We start from the raw sequence: 18,563 nt of genomic DNA, 5'->3' as shown, positions 1-18,563 counted from the left end.
GTCATGTTGACTTATTTGTAAATCTTACTTTGCTGAACATTATTGCTGTTTACAGTTTATTTCTATCTATAATAATTTTCAAGATAATAACCAAAAACAGTAAAATTTCCTTAAAATTACCAATTCAGGGGCAGCAACCCAACAACGGGTTGTCCGATTTATCTGAAAATTTCAGGGCAGATAGATCTTGACCTGATAAACAATTTGACCCCCGTGTCAGATTTGCTCTAAAGGCTTTGGTTTTTGAGTTATAAGCCAAAAACTGCATTTTTCCCCTATGTTCTATTTTTAGCCATGGCGGCCATCTTGGTTGGATGGCCGGGTCATCAGACACATTTTTTAAACTAGATAACCAAAAGATGATTGTGGATAAGTTTGGATTAATTTGGCCCAGTAGTTTCAGAGGAGAAGATTTTTGTAAAAGATTACTAAGATTTACGAAAAATGGTTAAAAATTGACTATAAAGGGCAATAACTCCTATATTGGTCAACTGACCATTTCGGTCATGTTGACTTATTTGTAAATCTTACTTTGCTGAACATTACTGCTGTTTACAGTTTATTTCTATCTATAATAATTTTCAAGATAATAACCAAAAACAGTAAAATTTCCTTAAAATTACCAATTCAGGGGCAGCAACCCAACAACAGGTTGTCAGATTCATCTGAAAATTTCAGGGTAAATAGATCTTGACCTGATAAACAATTTTACCAATTGTCAGATTTGCTCTAAATGCTTTGGTTTTTAAGTTATAAGCCAAAAACTGCATTTTACCCCTATGTTCTATTTTTAGCCGTGGCGGCCATCTTGGTTGGTTGGCCGGGTCACCGGACACATTTTTTAAACTAGATACCCCAAAGATAATTGTGGCCAAGTTTGGATAAATTTTGCCTAGTAGTTTCAGAGGAGAAGATTTTTGTAAAAGATTACTAAGATTTACGAAAAATGGTTAAAAATTGACTATAAAGGGCAATAACTCCTATATGGGTCAACTGACCATTTCGGTCATGTTGACTTATTTGTAGATTTTACTTTGCTGAACATTATTGCTGTTTACAGTTTATCTCTATCTATAATAATATTCAAGATAATAACCATATAACGGCAAAATTTCCTTAAAATTGCCAATTCAGGGGCAGCAACCCAACAACCGGTTGTCCGATTCGTCTGAAAATTTCAGGGCAGATAGATCTTGACTTAATAAACAATTTAAGCCCATGTCAGATTTGCTCTAAATGGTTCGGTTTCAGAGTTATAAGCCAAAAACTGCATTTTACCCCTATGTTCTATTTTTAGCCATGGCGGCCATCTTGGTTGGTTGGCCGGGTAACCGAACACATTTTTTAAACTAGATACCCCAATGATGATTGTGGCCAAGTTTGGTTAAATTTGGCCCAGTAGTTTCAGAGGAGAAGATTTTTGTAAAAGTTAACGACGCCAGACGACGACGGACGACGGACGACAGACGCCGGACGACGGACGCCAAGTGATGAGAAAAGCTCACTTGGCCCTTCGGGCCAGGTGAGCTAAAAACAGACCAAAACACAAAAACTTAACTTTAACCACTGAACCATGAAAAAGAGGTCAAGGTCAGATGGACATGTACACTTTACTGTCCTTACATACACCGAATATAATAGACCTATTGCTTATAGTATCAGAGATATTGACTTGACCACCAAAACTTAACCTTGTTCACTTATCCGTGAAATGAGGTCGAAGTCAAGTAAAAACTGTCTGACGGGTATGAGGACCTTGCAAGGTACGCACATATCAAATATAGTTATCTTATTACTTATAATAAGAGAGAATTTAACATTACAAAAAATCTTAACCTTTTTTTTCAAGTATAGTCACTGAACCATGAAAATGAGGTCAAGGACATTGGACATGTGACTGACGGAAACTTCGTAACATAAGGCATCCATATACAAAGTTTTAAAAGCTTTTAAAAAGTTAGCTAACGCCGCCGCCGCTGCCGGATCACTATCCCTATATCGAGCTTTTTGCCACAAAAGTCGCCGGCTCGACAAAAATCCACATCTGATTGACACCGCTGGTTGAATATATATCATCAATCAAAGCGCTGTAAGCGCTGAAGGCAGTTAACCAAAAACCAGGGCAACCGTAATTATGAAAACTGTGGCAATGTTGCCTCAACATTAAACATTCATATATAGTACATTCATGTTTATCTAATGATTTATTTATTAAGGCAAATAGTTTATATGTTATCAAGGTTTCAAAAGCAATGCATATATCAATGTATATTTTTTATGGTGAGTCTGCAGTGGTACAAGTTCCCAATGATTGCATTTTATTCTACTTGGTAGTTAACCTTGGTTTAATTTGACTGCTAGAAGTTCAATTTGACTGCTAGAGGTTCAATTTGACTTAGTATGAACATGTAATAGTATGAATGGACTGGTTTCCCTGGAAAGAAAACTGAGTTTGTGTTCCATAGTACAAAAGTTATGAGACACGAATCAGACAAATGTTCACTACAACAGCGATCAAAGGTGAGGTCTGACTGACTTGCCCATAGTAAATGTAAATGATTTGTTATTTTAACCCATACATATGAATATATATAATTTAGGGGTGGGGATCTCAACGGTTTTCAAGTTCTCAAACAGGTAGGGGTAGGCAGAGGATTTAGGGGGCAGTGGGCCTTGACCCCCTTTTTGGGAAAAAATTTGGTTGCTTATATAGGGAATCACTGAAGCGTGACTGGAGCGGGCCCCTCTTAGGTCAGTCAGTGGGCCCCACTTATGAAAATTTCTGGATCCGCCACTGGGGGTAGGGTGACCCTAGGGACTTCCCCATCATTTCATTTTATTTGTTATATTGTCCCATACATGAATATATATGGTTTAGGGATGGGGATCTCATTGGTTTCCAAGTTCTCAAACAGGAAGGGTAGGGTGACACAAGGGACTGCCCCTATATTTCATTTAATTAGTTATATTGATCCATACATAAATATATATTGTTTTGGTGTGGGGATCTCGACCGTTTCCAAGTTCTCAAACAGGAGGGTTGGGATGACCACAAGGACTTCCCTTATATTTCATTTGATTTGTTATATTGTCCCATACATGAGTATATATGGTTTAGGAGTAAGGATCTTGACCATTTCCAAGTTCTCAACAGGAGGGTGAACAGTGACCTCAGGGACTCCCCTATCTTTCATCTGATTTGTTATATTGTCCCATACATGAATATAAATGGTTTAGGGATGGGGATCTCGACCATTTTTAAATTCTAAAACAGGAGGGGTGGGGTGACCCCTAGCGACTCTTCCTAGATTTCATTTGATTTTTCATATTGTCACAAACATGAATATATATGGTTAAGGGGTGTGGATCTCAACCGTTTCCAAGTTCTCAAATAGGAGGGGTGGGCTAACTCCAGGGACTCCCCCTATATTTCATTTTTTATTTATTATATTGTCCTATACTTGAATATATGCAGGGGCGGATTCAGACGGGGGAGGGTTGCGGGCTTGCACCCCGCTTAAATTTGCAAAGCATGGGTTGTTCTTAGCTTAATAAAGAACTAGAACACACCCGCGAAATCGCGGGGAAATAGAGCGTATGTAAACTGTAAAAAAAAATATACTGACTGGAGAATTTCAGGAGAGGTATCAAAATTCAAAGGTACTTAGGGACTGGGCACATTTTTTTTGCCCTCCTCCTATTTTCCAAATACCGATTTTTATACCTTCTGTTTTTCTGTACTCTATGAACATGCATATATACTTTAATTACTCAATACAGAGAATTTCAGGAGAGGTATCCAAAGTCAAAGGTACTTATATATATATATACATATACATCAGTGAACGCCATGAATAGTAAAGAGTCCCCCCCCCCCCCAAAGATAACCATTGGAATTTATAGTAAATTATAACAAATACAGTAATTCATAGTAAATGTATGTAAGTATATAGACATATATCCGCAGTCACCGCCGTTGATAGTAAACCATAGGCGGATCCCAGGGGGAGCTGGGGGCCCTATCCCCCTCTCGTTGGAAAAAAATTGTTGATTATATGGGGAAGCATGAGAGTAACGCCCCCCCCCCCCTTTAGGTCAGTCAGCGCCCCCTCCCTTATGAAAAGTTCTGGATCCGCCACTGTAAACTAATTGATAGTAATCATTTTCGTTTTCCTCCCAAAATAACCCAAACTGAAACACGTTAAGCAAGGATGATACATGCTAGTACTCAAAATGATAGCAGAAAGCAAATTCATATACTTTATTTCATAGTCTTTGTATGTTCGAAGTACAGAAAAACACAAACCGGAAGTCTAATCTGACTTAAAGTTTTGTCCAATGACGGGGAAATATCCGGACGCATTCTTTTTCGTTTTTTATCCCAAATAACCCAAACTTAATGATCATAAGAATGGATGACAAATGCGACTATACATGTTACCTATAGGACACAGAGGCATGATGATTTATTTATTGTGAAAGGAGGAGAAGCGACACCAAAAATGAGGTCTTCTCGTTTAATAGTATAGATATTCCGATAATTTTACCTCTTTTTTTTAGCCTCGCTCTGCTCGGCGAAAATTTAAGTTTGCGCCCTTCTTAACCTAAAATCCTGGATCTGCCCCTCATATGGTTTTGGGTTGGGGAGCTCGACCGTTTCCAAGTTATCAAACAGGAGGGGGTAGAGTGTCCCAAAGAATGCCACCTATATATCATATGATGTACTTACATTAAGGTATATATAATATAGTTGCATTATTTGTGAAAATAAAGAATGAAACTTTCAGCTACTTTAATTGACCCTTCAAAATTGCCCTGAGAAAAAACAAATAACCCCTCGAAATTGCAGTAATATGTTTACACTTTAAAAGCATCTCACATGCATTATCATCATTTATCATTTATAAAGAAAATTTAGACTGTGACCATGGACATGTATATTGTTAGATATATACTGTTCCCAGCTGTCACGTTGTATTGGATTTTTAAATTAAAATTTGTCAAAAAGTAATTTTGAGTTTCTGAATAAAATATTTTTCTGCTTTTTCTTTCTTTTGGTTTACAATACTAGTGTTTATATTCATTTACCATGCATAGATGTATTTTTTCACCTGGTTGGATTTATTTTGTAAATGATCGCCAAACCCGGAATTACCCTTATCCGCTTCCGGAATCGGAACCGATTTAGTAAAATTTTGTCTTCACGGCCGCCATTGTTATGTGTGTACAATGTTGTTTTTGTCAATCAGATACGATTTTACTCAAATTTATACAATATTTGTCGGCGATTTTCTGTATAAAGCTAGCGGTTGAACAAAATGAACATCGCCGTCATGAATAATAACGATAAAAATAGGGTTTTAGCTCGTTTAATTGGAGACTTTGATGGTGAAAAGGTTTGCAAAGTAATTTCTTATTTTCTTTCAAATGTAAGGTGACTACGTCGGGCGTAGCTAGAAACCAACTATCCTAGTCTAAATTCCGCTTGCAAAGTGGAAGGTCGCGGACCTCGGACCACCGCTAATTTGCACACCTGCCTCCAAATTGAAAAGCTACGAAAATTTCTTTTTCTAATTTGAAATTGCCGCCAACAGCATGAACAGTTGAACTTATTATATAATAGACTACTGACGTAGTTGTACTACGTATTGATGACAAACCATATTCCTACGACTTTTGTTATTTGGGAAATCTAAACTGCTTGTCTTAAGAGATTTTCGGCGATTAAATATTTCATACAATTGTTCTTTGACATCTTAGCTAAAAGCACAAGTCATAATGAACTACACAAGGATTCTTAATAAGCACTACTTCCTATGTGTAACTTTAAAACTTTTGGATAAATCGACGATCATTTAAGGTTTTTCTGGTCATTTTTTTTGTAATCCAGAATAAAAAGTATTAAAAAAGTGTTCAATTAGTTATATATAACATATTAGCAAGCTAGATAATAACAATGGCAAGTATCTCATGATTTATTGGGTAGAACACAAATCTAGGGTGCTCGCATAATGCAGCTTAACTGCATAAAAATAATTTCGAAAACTGTTGAAGTGTAAACGTTTGTGTTATGACAGAAGTGGAACGGAGAGTATTTTTTGGGTGTTTAAATTGAAAGAAATCTATGAAGATTGGCGTTCGAAGTGGCCACTTGAATTGGTTATAACACATGTAACCGAATTTAGAATGATATTCTGGCTCGGTTGCAAAGAGTTGACATGGATACCACTTTACTGCGAGTGACATTAGAGTTATCTTTCGTTTCCTGGTATCATTTATGCCTAGCACTAGTTGTCTGGATGGGAATAACGAGCGTCTGGCGTAAATATAAAATTTTATCCTGGTATCTATGGTGAGTTTATCTCTGGCTATTGAAAAGTCATCGTAAGCTGTAGTGCATGGGGAGAAATATTGATATGCAACACCTACTATCCCCTCGTATAGGCTTTTTAATGGTTTCGTCATCTTGTTAAGTGTTGGACTCTCCCTATTTGAGACATAGGATTGAATGTCTCCATCCTGATCGTATGTTGCTCTGTATTAGTAATGTTAATTCATACCGCACACCAAAACGGACGGTCCTGTTAAAACTTATTTAGGGGGGAAATCACTAATCTTACAGTCAACTCTTTGGTGTAGTAGATAATAGGATTAACGTTTTGGCATGTGGAAGTTTACATTTCAATTGCCATCTAATCTACAATGTATGCATATCTTTCAATCAGATAATAAATAAAACATCACAAGATTTAATATTCTATTCATTACACAAAACATATTAAAATATTTAAGTTTGATAACAAAAATATACATTAAAACACAAACTTTGTTATTTCAGCTTGATCATCTAGAGACTAAAACGCCTACTGATGGATTGCACTTTCAAAGCTATCAAGAAGTAGCATCATGTTCATGATATTATAGACGCAAATCAGAAAACTGGAGCAAAATCCTCATTGTTAAATTACCTGAATGACTTATTTATTAATTATGTCTGTGAACTCACTTTATTACTTTAAAAAATATCTATTTTGCTATTCAAATCTTTTGGCATTAGTATTTTCTCTTTATTTATCATCTTAAGAATTTCTGACTGTTTGATCTTTTGGATTTTATTATTTTATGAAGTGATATTGTTCTCTCGAAATTTCACCAACACCATGACCTTAAGCCTTCTGGGTATAAGTGTGGACTTATAAATAATGATAATGATGCCGGAGTTTCTGATTTGCGTCCATATACTGAACAACACACGAAAAGCTTTAATTCTCGGTATAAAAGTCAATGGAGAAAAAAAATCAGAAGATTGAATGACTGATTTATTGTGTTTACCGTCACTTTCAGCACTATTGGCTTAAACATTAAGGTCAGTTGTAATTGGTTGCGGAAACCAGATTGCCCTGAGACAACCACTGACTCATGCCAGGAAAATTGGAGATCAAAGTCAATCGAGACAGGAGATGAACGTAACTTTCACATGCAGTGCCAGTGTTCGAACTTAAACTTCAAAGAATCAGGTGCATGACATATAATTTTCTAAATGTTTACAAATATATTCTACATCTTTATATGAGATTTGCCTCAAGGAATATTCAAAAATCAATTTACAATTGTTCTAAAATTACCTTAGAAAGGGTACTGAAAGCATAAATACAATTACACCATAATGTTGATCCTCAATTACAGTACAGCCTAGGTGGGTTTTGATATGCATGCTTTACTTCTGTGAGGGGAAAGAAGGTGAACAAAATTTATGTACGAAATCTGAGAAAAAATTGAAAAAGGAAATGGGGAATGTGTCATGTATATGTCATTTCTGATCCTTCATTCTTAGAACTGTATAGACTATACAATTTGATTAAAAGATAAGCTCCTGAGTACAATATTCTTAAAGATATTTTAAGTTGAATTTGAGAAGTAGAAATAAATCATCTACGTAGGGCTGGCGGTAGTGACTTAATCTAAGAAAGCTACAGTATAAGTAATAAACTTCCAAATGTAATTTAAAATGTGATGGTATAATTTTTATAAAATATTACAATAAGAAAATGGTAAGTAAAACATATACCCACATAATATAAAGCAATACCCTCATATATTGATAACTTATGATACCCTGTAAAGTGTAGTAATGTATCCTGGAAAATATTTCATACTAACATTATGAGCTATCATAAAAAAGCATTTGGAATAGTATTGTCATAAAAATCAGTACATTTTTGTAACTAATAACATTAAAATTGAGAAGAAAAAATTATGTGAGACCTATTTCATGTATGTCAATGAGACTGGATGTCAACATATGTTTTTTTTAAATAATATATGCTTAATTCAACAGTCTTGAAAAAAACACACTATAATAATATATTTAACAGAAAATTACAGATTTTCAACCAATGCCATGATGGTATATGTATAACCATACAATATTAATATACTACTAGTTTATATTTGTTTAGGGGTCAGCTGAAGGACACCTCCGGGTGCGGGAATTTCTTGCTACATTGAAGACCTGTTAATGACTTTCTGCTGTTGTTTTTTTCTATGGTAGGGATGTTGTCTCTTTGACATATTCACCATTTCCATTCTGAATTTTACTAAGCCTGTTTCAAATAATGCAAACAGATTGATTGGTTGATTGAAAGTTGTCATACTACGTTAATATGAAATGCCTCTTTGAATAAATTCGAGTAATGTACAATAATGATTCTTATCATCCTCTTATTACATGTACATATGTATACTCTGTATTAGTCGTCCTTTCTTATGAAAAACATGAGTTATAGTGTACATGATGAGTGCTCCTGGCTAAAATTGACTTCATATATTGTCTTAGCAACTATTTTGTTTGTTCTGTCTTGTTGTAAATATTGTACATAATTGTCTTCTCTTCTCTATACCTATGTATATGGTTTATTGAGAATAAAGATATATAGGACTTTTAACACATTGCATTGGTACTGATTAAGTGAGAGCATTTCGTACCCAGTTCAAAGCCTGGCTCTGACATATATTGCTACCAGAAAGTTAACCTTGCTCAAAACAAGAATAATTACAATACTAGTACAATAAAACATACGACTGGTAAACAAGATAATGATCAATAAAGTGTTGATTAAAAACAGGGATAGTTGTTATGAAGCAAGAAAGTTAAAACCGACACTGCTATCAGCTTCTTAACCTCTGTATATGTTTTAATTATCTCAAATTATAAGATATAATTACTTCAATGTTTAAAATGAGAATGCATGATGATTTCAATTCAACAGTAAAAAAAACTACATAAATGATGTGAAAAATACATTTTTTAGCATTTGTTTCAAATATGGCACTTCTTATTAATTAAAAGTGAAGGAGATTGTTTGTAGGTTCATAATATTACTATAAAATTAAAAAAAAACTGGGTAGAAATTGTTTTCAGATTAGCAAAGCCTGAACTCTAATCAAATATACACTTAAATTTAAACCAGATGCTCCGCAGGGCGTAGCTTTATACGACCGCAGAGGTTGAACCCTGAACAGTTGGGGCAAGTATGGACACAACATTCAAGCTGGATTCAGCTCTAAATTTGGATTGTGATTAAATAGTTGACACAGCATAGGTTTCTGACACAGAATGAATGTGTTCTAATGAACTTAAAATTTTTGTTTTCTCTTAGAGCAATTCACTATGCTGTTGAATATTAATCCTCTCAAAAAAATGTTTGAAGAAATTTTCTTTTTTATTTATGAAATTTCAAATGAGAAAAATTGAACCCAATTTTTTTAATCACATCCCCCTTTCCCTTACTCCAAAACTAATCTCAATTAAAATTTCTAATGGAGTTTGCAACAATAACTACTCATTTAAATACATCATAAATTATTAAGATGTAAAAAAACTGCTTGTTATCACTGAATGGTAAAGATTATTTTAATTTATCAGTTGGTAGTAAAAAGTGAATATACATTGTATATTGTATATAACAAAGATTTAAGTTGATTCTGGACAAAGAAAGATAACTCCAACTAAAAAAAAATCTTGCTATTGCACAATATTTTGCAATTAGATATTTCTTGCTTACTATTCTGGACAAAGAAAGATAACTCTAATTAAAAAAAAATTTGCTATTTCACAATATTGTGCAATTAGATATTTCTTGCCATTGCGCAATACTGTGCAATTGAAAAGACTTGCTATTGCACAATACTTAATATAATAATTTTAGATCCTGATTTGGACCAACTTGAAAACTGGGCCCATAATAAAAAATCTAAGTACATTTTTGGATTCAGCATATCAAAGAACCCCAAGATTTCAATTTTTGTTAAAATCAGACTAAGTTTAATTTTGGACCCTTTGGACTTTAGTGTAGACCAATTTGAAAACAGGACCAAAAATGAAGAATCTACATACACAGTTAGATTTGGTATATCAAAAAACCCCATTTATTCATTTTTAGATTCAGCATATCAAAGAACCTAACTGATTCATTTTTTTGTCAAAATCAAACTAAGTTTAATTTTGGACCCTTTGGACCTTAATGTAGACCAATTAGAAAACGGGACCAAAAGTTAAGAATCTACATACACAGTCATGACAGTTAGATTCGGCATATCAAAGAACCCCAATTATTCAATTTTGATGAAATCAAACAAAGTTTAATTTTGGACCCTTTGGGCCCCTTATTCTGTTGGGACCAAAACTCCCAAAATCAATACCAACCTTCCTTTTATGGTCATAAACCTTGTGTTTAAATTTCATAGATTTCATTTACTTATACTAACTTTATGGTGCGAAAACCAAGAAAAATGCTTATTTGGGTCCCTTTTTGGCCCCTAATTCCTAAACTGTTGAGACCTAAACTCCCAAAATCAATACCAACCTTCCTTTTGTAGTCATTAACATTGTGTTTAAATTTCATTGATTTCTATTTACTTAAACTAAAGTTATTGTGCGAAAACCAAGAATAATGCTTATTTGGGCCCTTTTTTGGCCCCTAATTCCTAAACTGTTGAAACCAAAACTCCCAAAATCAATCCCAACCGTTCTTTTGTGACATAAACCTTGTGTCAAAATTTCATAGATTTCTATAAACTTAAACTAAAGTTATAGTGCGAAAACCAAGAAAATGCTTATTTGGGCACTTTTTGGCCCCTAATTCCTAAAATGTTGGGACCAAAACTCCCAAAATCAATACCAACCTTCCTTTTGTGGTCATAAACCTTGTGTTGAAATTTCATAGATTTCCATTCACTTTTACTAAAGTTAGAGTGCGAAAACTAAAAGTATTCGGACGACGACGACGACGACGACGACGACGCCAACGTGATAGCAATATACGACGAAAATTTTTTCAAATTTTGCGGTCGTATAAAAATGTGTATATTTGATTACAGTTCAGGCTTTGCTAATCTGAAATTCTGCACAAATAAAGCTTCTGCAAGACCTCTTTACAGAGTTCTAGATGCCCAAGACAAATATTGTTTAAAGTATTTCAGTCAATTAAAATAAACACAAAATTCATTTCAACTTAGCTAGTATTCAAAATGCCTTTGAAAAATATTGTTAAATGTTTTATATCTAATTCAACAAAACACAAAATTTAGTTCCATTAACTAGTTTATATTAAGATGCCCCTTGCAAGTAACACAAATATTTTTTTCAATTCAAATAATCTCAAAATTCAATACAAGTTACTAAAGTATTTTTGTTCATTTGTTCAACCAAGAAAAGTAAAAAAAAGATATGTTCGCATGGCCATCTAGTGTTTAAGATGCCCTTTGCAAATAATGTTTAATGCATTTTGTCCCATTTAAATACACAAAAATATAAAAAAATAAAAAAAACCACGAGTTTTGTTCATTTGTTCAACTACTAGTAATAGCAGTACAAAATCTTGGTAAAACATCATGTTCATATATGGCTTTCTAGTGTTTAAGATGCTCATTGCAAAAATGTTTAAAGCATTTGTTCAATTCAAATCAAGTACTTTTTATAAGAGAATTGTTCATTTGTTAAACTAAGAACAGTATAAATCCTCTGTAAACATTATGTTCATATGGCTTTCTAAACACACAGATAAGCTCCATTTAAAGCACACATTCATATTGTCTAACTGAACACACTGTTTATTCCAACTATTAGCACAGACTTGTTTAAGTATCTTCGTCAGCTTTGACTTTGATTCTGTTCAGTTTGAGACTGATGATGTTCAATAACAGTAAATGATAGATTGGATTGACCCAATGACCGTGCGGAACCGTAAGACTCTCCGGCATTTTGCGCTACGTTTGTTATCACAGTCTGCGAGATACTTAAAGGTCCAGCCAGGTTTAATGTTTGGGAAGCTGATAATCCCGCTAAATTAAGAAAACTTTGAGATTCAACGTATGACGTCATACCACTCTCGTTTGTAATGATGACCACATTACATGGACAGGACTGAGTGTCCGTAGAATCACCGGATTCGGTCCGTCTTCGACTTCTAAGTAAGGCTTCTACATCTTCCTCAGTGGGTCGTCTCCCTTCTACAGGCGGCCCCGATAAGTCATATAATCGTCTGCTACGGCGATTCCTACGCCGTCTAGTGTCAGTTTGACTACGAGGCAACTGACTTGGCATTCGACACATTCGTTTAAGCTGTTCTGCAAAGCAGCATACAACAAATAGTAAAATAAAACAAACACAAAACGGTATCATAAGAATTAATCCGAGAGATTCCATTGCCATTTTCGGTTCACTTTACAAGTTCTGAAAAATAAGATATAAAAAAAAATCATAATTATATATATATGTTTTCAATTCGTGGATGATCTTTAGATTATTTGGTTTAGTTTAAATTGTTCAACGTTCGATAGTATTGATTGATTGATTGATTGATTGATTGATTTCAAGATGGTTGCTTAACCTCCAGTGGCAAATATTAATGCATGTGAAGGACGAGAACAAGTTTACAATAAGCATGATAAGAACAATTTAATAGTAGGTAGATCTTGTAAAATAGGCCATCGGTGTCGCCGGGGAAAATTTGGACTACCACTGGACATGCTGGAAAATGAGGGTAAATTTGGCCTTGCAACACTACCACTTGACAATGAGGGTAAATTGGATAGGAACAGACATTTGGCCTTGCAACAGGCCACCTTCGGACCATTCAAAGACTTGTTGCAACTTGCAAAGGTTCTAATCAAGTTAAGAGCGTGGCACAATTTTACATGACACATCGGATTTAACCATTTGGCAAACCACAGTAGAATCCGCTCCTCTCTTCTTTCCGTTAAATAAGGGTACGGAATCGGCCGAGTTGAGACGAATGCGGATTTAACGTCCCCATTCTGACCAGGCGTGGATTCAAAATTGTACATCCCGCACAAGCAACGGACACTCCACGTTGGCAAGCGTTTAACCGTCAGTCGGGAGAAAATATTTCTATGGCACTGGCTACGGTTACATTGAAATAAAAAAAATATATAAATAAATAGCTCAGCTGGATATGAACCCTGAACAGTTGGGACAAAAAATGGACATAATACTCGCGCTTGATACATGTCTGAATTTGGATTGTAATTAAATATTTGACACACAACAGGTTTCTGACACAAAATAACTGTAGTCAAAGAACTTAGAATTGGTCATATGATTTGAATTCATACATTTATTGATGCTGTTGTGAACTCCCCTTCTTTTCCTTTTTTGCAATACACTAGTATGCTGTTGCGAATTGACCCCCTCCCCCCTAAAAGAAAAAATGTTATCCCCCTTTTTTGCTTTTGTGCAATACACTATGCTGTTGCCTATGCCCGCTTTTTTGGTAAATAGTCCAAAACCTGACATTTCTTTATACATAATTTACAAGTAGTGTAAGGATGGTACATCATGTATGTGAAGTTAGCAGCCGGTTCGTTATTTGATATTCAAAATTTAGTTGAAAATCATAAAAAAAGAAATACTTAATAAAATTAAAGCATGATTTTCATAGTTAAGAGGACTGATAAGATACGTAGAAAACCGTTTCATGACCTCTTCGAACTGTCGTAAATTCTAGTTGTTCTCGAATATACACCCTTTTCTAACTGGCATATTTGTCTTTATATAATATGGATTTTTGTCAATATAAGAACTTCGAAGGTGTACTTTTTATATATGATATTTCTTAAAACAAAAAGTAAAACCGATCACGCTAGAAACATTTTGAAATATAAAAAGAAATTGTTATGGAAAGCCCAAAAGAGAAAAATATAGTGAAAATCTACCTCAGACCACTGAAATGAGGGTGAGACCCCTAGTTCCCAATGTCCATAAAATTCAACTAAATCATAGAGTCTGTATATATAAAGGTTGTATCAAAAGGATTTCCCAGAATAAAGTCGTCTTCGATATCTACGGAGGGCTTACATGGTCACTTTTTAGCTAAAAATTGTCAAAATTTTAGGACAAAGGGCACAGGGCAATGGTAGAAGCCCCCTGATCTCTCAATTTTTCTAATAGTATGCAGACATTTAGTTAATAGGTAGATACAAACGTGATTAAAAGGAATTTGGGTACACTTCCTGTCTTCCATGTATACGAAGCGCCCACTGTTGGCAACCCAGGAGAAAAAGAGGGGGATGTTCCAACTATATGTCCCCATTCAGCAACCCAACAACGGGTTGTCCAATTCATCAAAAAATTCCAGAGCAGATAAATGTTGACCTGATAAACAAATTTACACCATGTCAGATTTGCTCTAAATGCTTTGGGTTTTGAGTTATAAGCCAAAAACTGCATTTTACCCCATGTTCTATTTTTAGCCATGGCGGCCATCTTGGTTTGATGGCCGGGTCACCGGACACATTTTTCAAACTACTAACCCAAAAGATGATTGTGGCCAAGTTTGGATTAATTTGGCCCAGTAGTTTCAGAGGAGAAGATTTTTGTAAAATATTACTAAGATTTACAAAAAAATTGTTAAAAATTGACTATAAAGGGCAATAACTCCTAAAGAGGTCAACTGACCATTTCAGTCATGTTGACTTATTTGTTAATCTTACTTTGCTGAACATTATTGCTGTTTACTGTTTATCTCTATTTATAATAATATTCAAGATAATAACCAAAAACAGCAAAATTTCCTTAAAATTACTAATTCAGGGGCAGCAACCCAACAACCGGTTATCCCATTCATCTGAAAATTTCAGGGCAGATAGATCTTCACCTGTTTAACAATTTTACCCCATGTCAGATTTGCTCTAAATGCTTTGGTTTTTGAGTTATAAGCCAAAAACTGCATTTTACCCCTATGTTCTATTTTTAGCCATGGCGGCCATCTTGGATGGTTGGCCGGGTCACCGGACACATTTTTTAAACTAGATATCCCAATGATGATTGTGGCCAAGTTTGGTTTAATTTGGCCCAGTAGTTTCAGAGGAGAAGATTTTTGTAAAAGTTAACAACGACGACGGACGACGATGGACGCCGGACGCCAATTGATGAGAAAAGCTCACTTGGCCTTTTAGGCCAGGTGACCTAAAAAGGGGAGTTCCGATCACATTCAGATATATGATATATAGCATCACATTACCATTATGCTAAAAAGGCCCTCGGGAGAACACTGACATGTACATATATGCCTAAGTTCTTCGAGGACTAGGCAGGCACTTATTGCATGATTTGACTGATATCTGACAACAATTGGGTTGAACCACTTCATATGCACACATTTCATTTAAACTTCGGTGGATAGCTGTCTCATTGCATTCATGCTGGATCTAAAAGGGGGAGGGTTACGGGGGGTCGAAACCCCCCTTTTTTGGGACAATCAATGTATTTGAATGGGAGCATATAGTTGGAACCCCCCTTTCCCCCTTTACTCTGGGTTGGGACCCCCCTTTTTTTAGAATGGCTGGATCCGCCCCTGCATTGGCAGTCATACCACATCTTCTTATTTCTATAAATTATTTGCTTGTCTGATGAATATCAGGGGCTGACCATACATGTACATATAATATGATCATCATATACTCCAGTCAACTCTTGTGGTTTTTGATATAAGACACTATTTCTTTTGGCTTTGTTTTGTTGTATGTTTTGTATGTGCATGATGCTTTGTTTTAATTGTTTATTACATGTTTTTGCCCCAAAATAACACTTGTACATACTGTGCAACATTAGTTTAGAAATCCTCAACATAAATAAATATAGGAAGATGTGGTATGAGTGCCAATGAGACAACTCTCCATCCAAGTCACAATTATAAAAGTAAAACATTAAAGGTCAAGGTATAGTCTTCAACACAGGGCCTTGGCTTAGCTCACACCAAGCTATAAAGGGCCTAAAAAATTTACTGGTGTACAACCATTTAAACAGGAAAACCAACAGTCTAATCTATACATGTATTAAAAAGATGAAAAGAGAATCACTTATGAACCACATCAACAAATGACAACTACTGAACATCAGATTCCTGACTTAGGAAAGTGCAAACAATTGCAGTTTAAACCTTTTAATGGTACCAAACCTTCACCCTTTAACGGGCTTATCTGAAACAATAGTCATGATAGTGTAACATCCCAACATAGAAAGACACATTATAAAATATAAATTGGGATGGCTCAACTCAATCAAAAGACTTAGTAACACAAATGAACATAGTAACACTGAACGAGATACATGTCTCTCATATTATATGATTTATTTCACAAATTCATGCACTACACATGTATGATCATGTATGTTGGGTAGATGAAAGAAACTTTCATTTTTATCAATTTATAAGCAATTATCAAAATAAATAAGATGATTTAAGTGTAACCATGGTTACAGATATGTTTCTGTTTCTTTAGTTTTCCCTACATACCCTTACATTTGATTTTTGTCTACAGCAATCAATATAAACATAATTTTTGTAAACATTTTGTAAACACTCATCCAAAAAAGGGGGAGGGCAACAGTTTACAGTCAACTTCCGGACCTCGGTCAATATTTCAAGCAGAATATTAGATAAGTGGTTTTCAAAATAGATCATATATCTAAAATGCTGTTATTGGAAATGTATCCAATACGATGCACATGACTCCGTCGGCTGGTCCCACGACGTTTTTGGTAATTGTCCAAAAAATTAACATACGAGATTTTGTAAACAAACACGTATCGCTGTATCGAACTTACCCTTATTTACATTTATTTACACATTTCTACATTTGTAAACAAAGACGTTCATTGCTCTTTCTTATCACATTCCTAGACCGTGGTTTCCTGACATCATGGAATTTCCCCAACATAGGAAATCTATTTTTACATTTATTGTTGGAGCCAAAGCGAGACAACTCTAATGTTTAAAAGGCCACAGGTAAAAAAATTGACGGTTTACATCTATATGTTATCTATGCATATACAAATCCTTGGCAATTATTGATATAAAAACCTTTGATATTTTTTTGAGTTTTCTAACTTTAGAGCGGAATCTCTCCTGTCATTTTTCAGTGATTCATAATCCAACCATCAAGTTTTTTTCCCAGAAAAAAAGGGGGGGGGGGTGAAAAAACCTCTAAATCCGCCATATTGTCTGAATGTGTGAATGTGGGACACACAGAATGTGAATTTAAAGGGTCACAAATGCACTTTTTTTTTTTAGCAATCTTATTTTTTAAATTAGACCATAAATATACTATAGTGTGATTCTATTTTCAAATACTTCTTTTTGACTTATATTCACTTTCTTAAAAAATCTTTATGAAAGTCCATAGATCTCCTGATCTTCCTCCCAGTAAAGAAATACCTGAATTTTAACTAATTAAATCATATTTGTTTGTTTTTCGTTTATTGTCTTGTTAACCGATTAAGACGATAGTAGTTTACCAATATTACTGAATATCAAGGTAACAAACGAAAACCTTGGTATACATCACATGATCTTTAAAATTAGCGAGAACGAGGCGTCGTTAGCATCTCCTGCTATGCAATCCCAAGGTCGTCTGCTGGTTATAAATCCTTGACCTTCATCTCCCGCCATGGGAATTCTCACAGTCAAAATGTCACAATCGCAAAAAGGACACGCTTGATTAGAAAACAGATCAATTTTCGAATACCGATATCTTAATTAGGACCTGTAAGACAAATAATGTGACTGTACCCTGCTTGCATAATCTGGTAGCTAATACATTACTTCATATCATTGCAGCGAGGACCCCTCCCCCTAAAAAAATAAAATAAAAAAAAAATAAAAAAAATAAACTTCGCAACTTTGTCTGAAATGTTAAATCCAAAACTCGAAAAAGCAGAGAAACAGCGCTGTAATTACTTTTCGTCATCACAAAGTCACTGTGAAGTCTTCAACACGGAGCAAAAAAAAAACCGTCACCTTACAACAGAAGAGGGACGACACTTTGCACACGGATTATAATTTCGATCTAATCCCAAAACAAGTTTAAGACTTGCCCCTAGCAGAGAATGTTTTGTTAAATATATAAGGTAAATGTCATGGAAATGTTAAAAAATCACTTTGAATAACAAGATCTTTTATATTAAAAATATCATCATGTTTACCGATTTATAAAAAAAAAACCATAACAATGGCATATAATCATCAATGATTATGAAAAAT

The 18,563-nt window shown here is 34.7% G+C and overlaps 1 long non-coding RNA gene across 1 annotated transcript; it reads right to left on the bottom strand.

Annotated features, from left to right (window-relative positions):
• Window positions 1-6,743: 6,743 nt before the first annotated feature.
• On the bottom strand, window positions 6,744-17,262 carry LOC139503896 (uncharacterized). The gene is made up of 4 exons (XR_011659216.1): window positions 17,129-17,262; window positions 11,419-12,733; window positions 8,940-9,432; window positions 6,744-8,804 (listed from the first exon to the last, which is right to left on the bottom strand). It is a non-coding gene; the product is annotated as an uncharacterized lncRNA (long non-coding RNA).
• Between the last annotated feature and the right edge of the window lie 1,301 nt (window positions 17,263-18,563).

The sequence above is a fragment of the Mytilus edulis genome, chromosome 14, assembly GCF_963676685.1.
Source record: "Mytilus edulis chromosome 14, xbMytEdul2.2, whole genome shotgun sequence".
Lineage (NCBI taxonomy): Eukaryota > Metazoa > Mollusca > Bivalvia > Mytilida > Mytilidae > Mytilus > Mytilus edulis.
The sequence above is the reverse complement of the archived record's forward strand: the minus strand, read 5'-3'. Positions and strand labels throughout refer to the sequence as shown.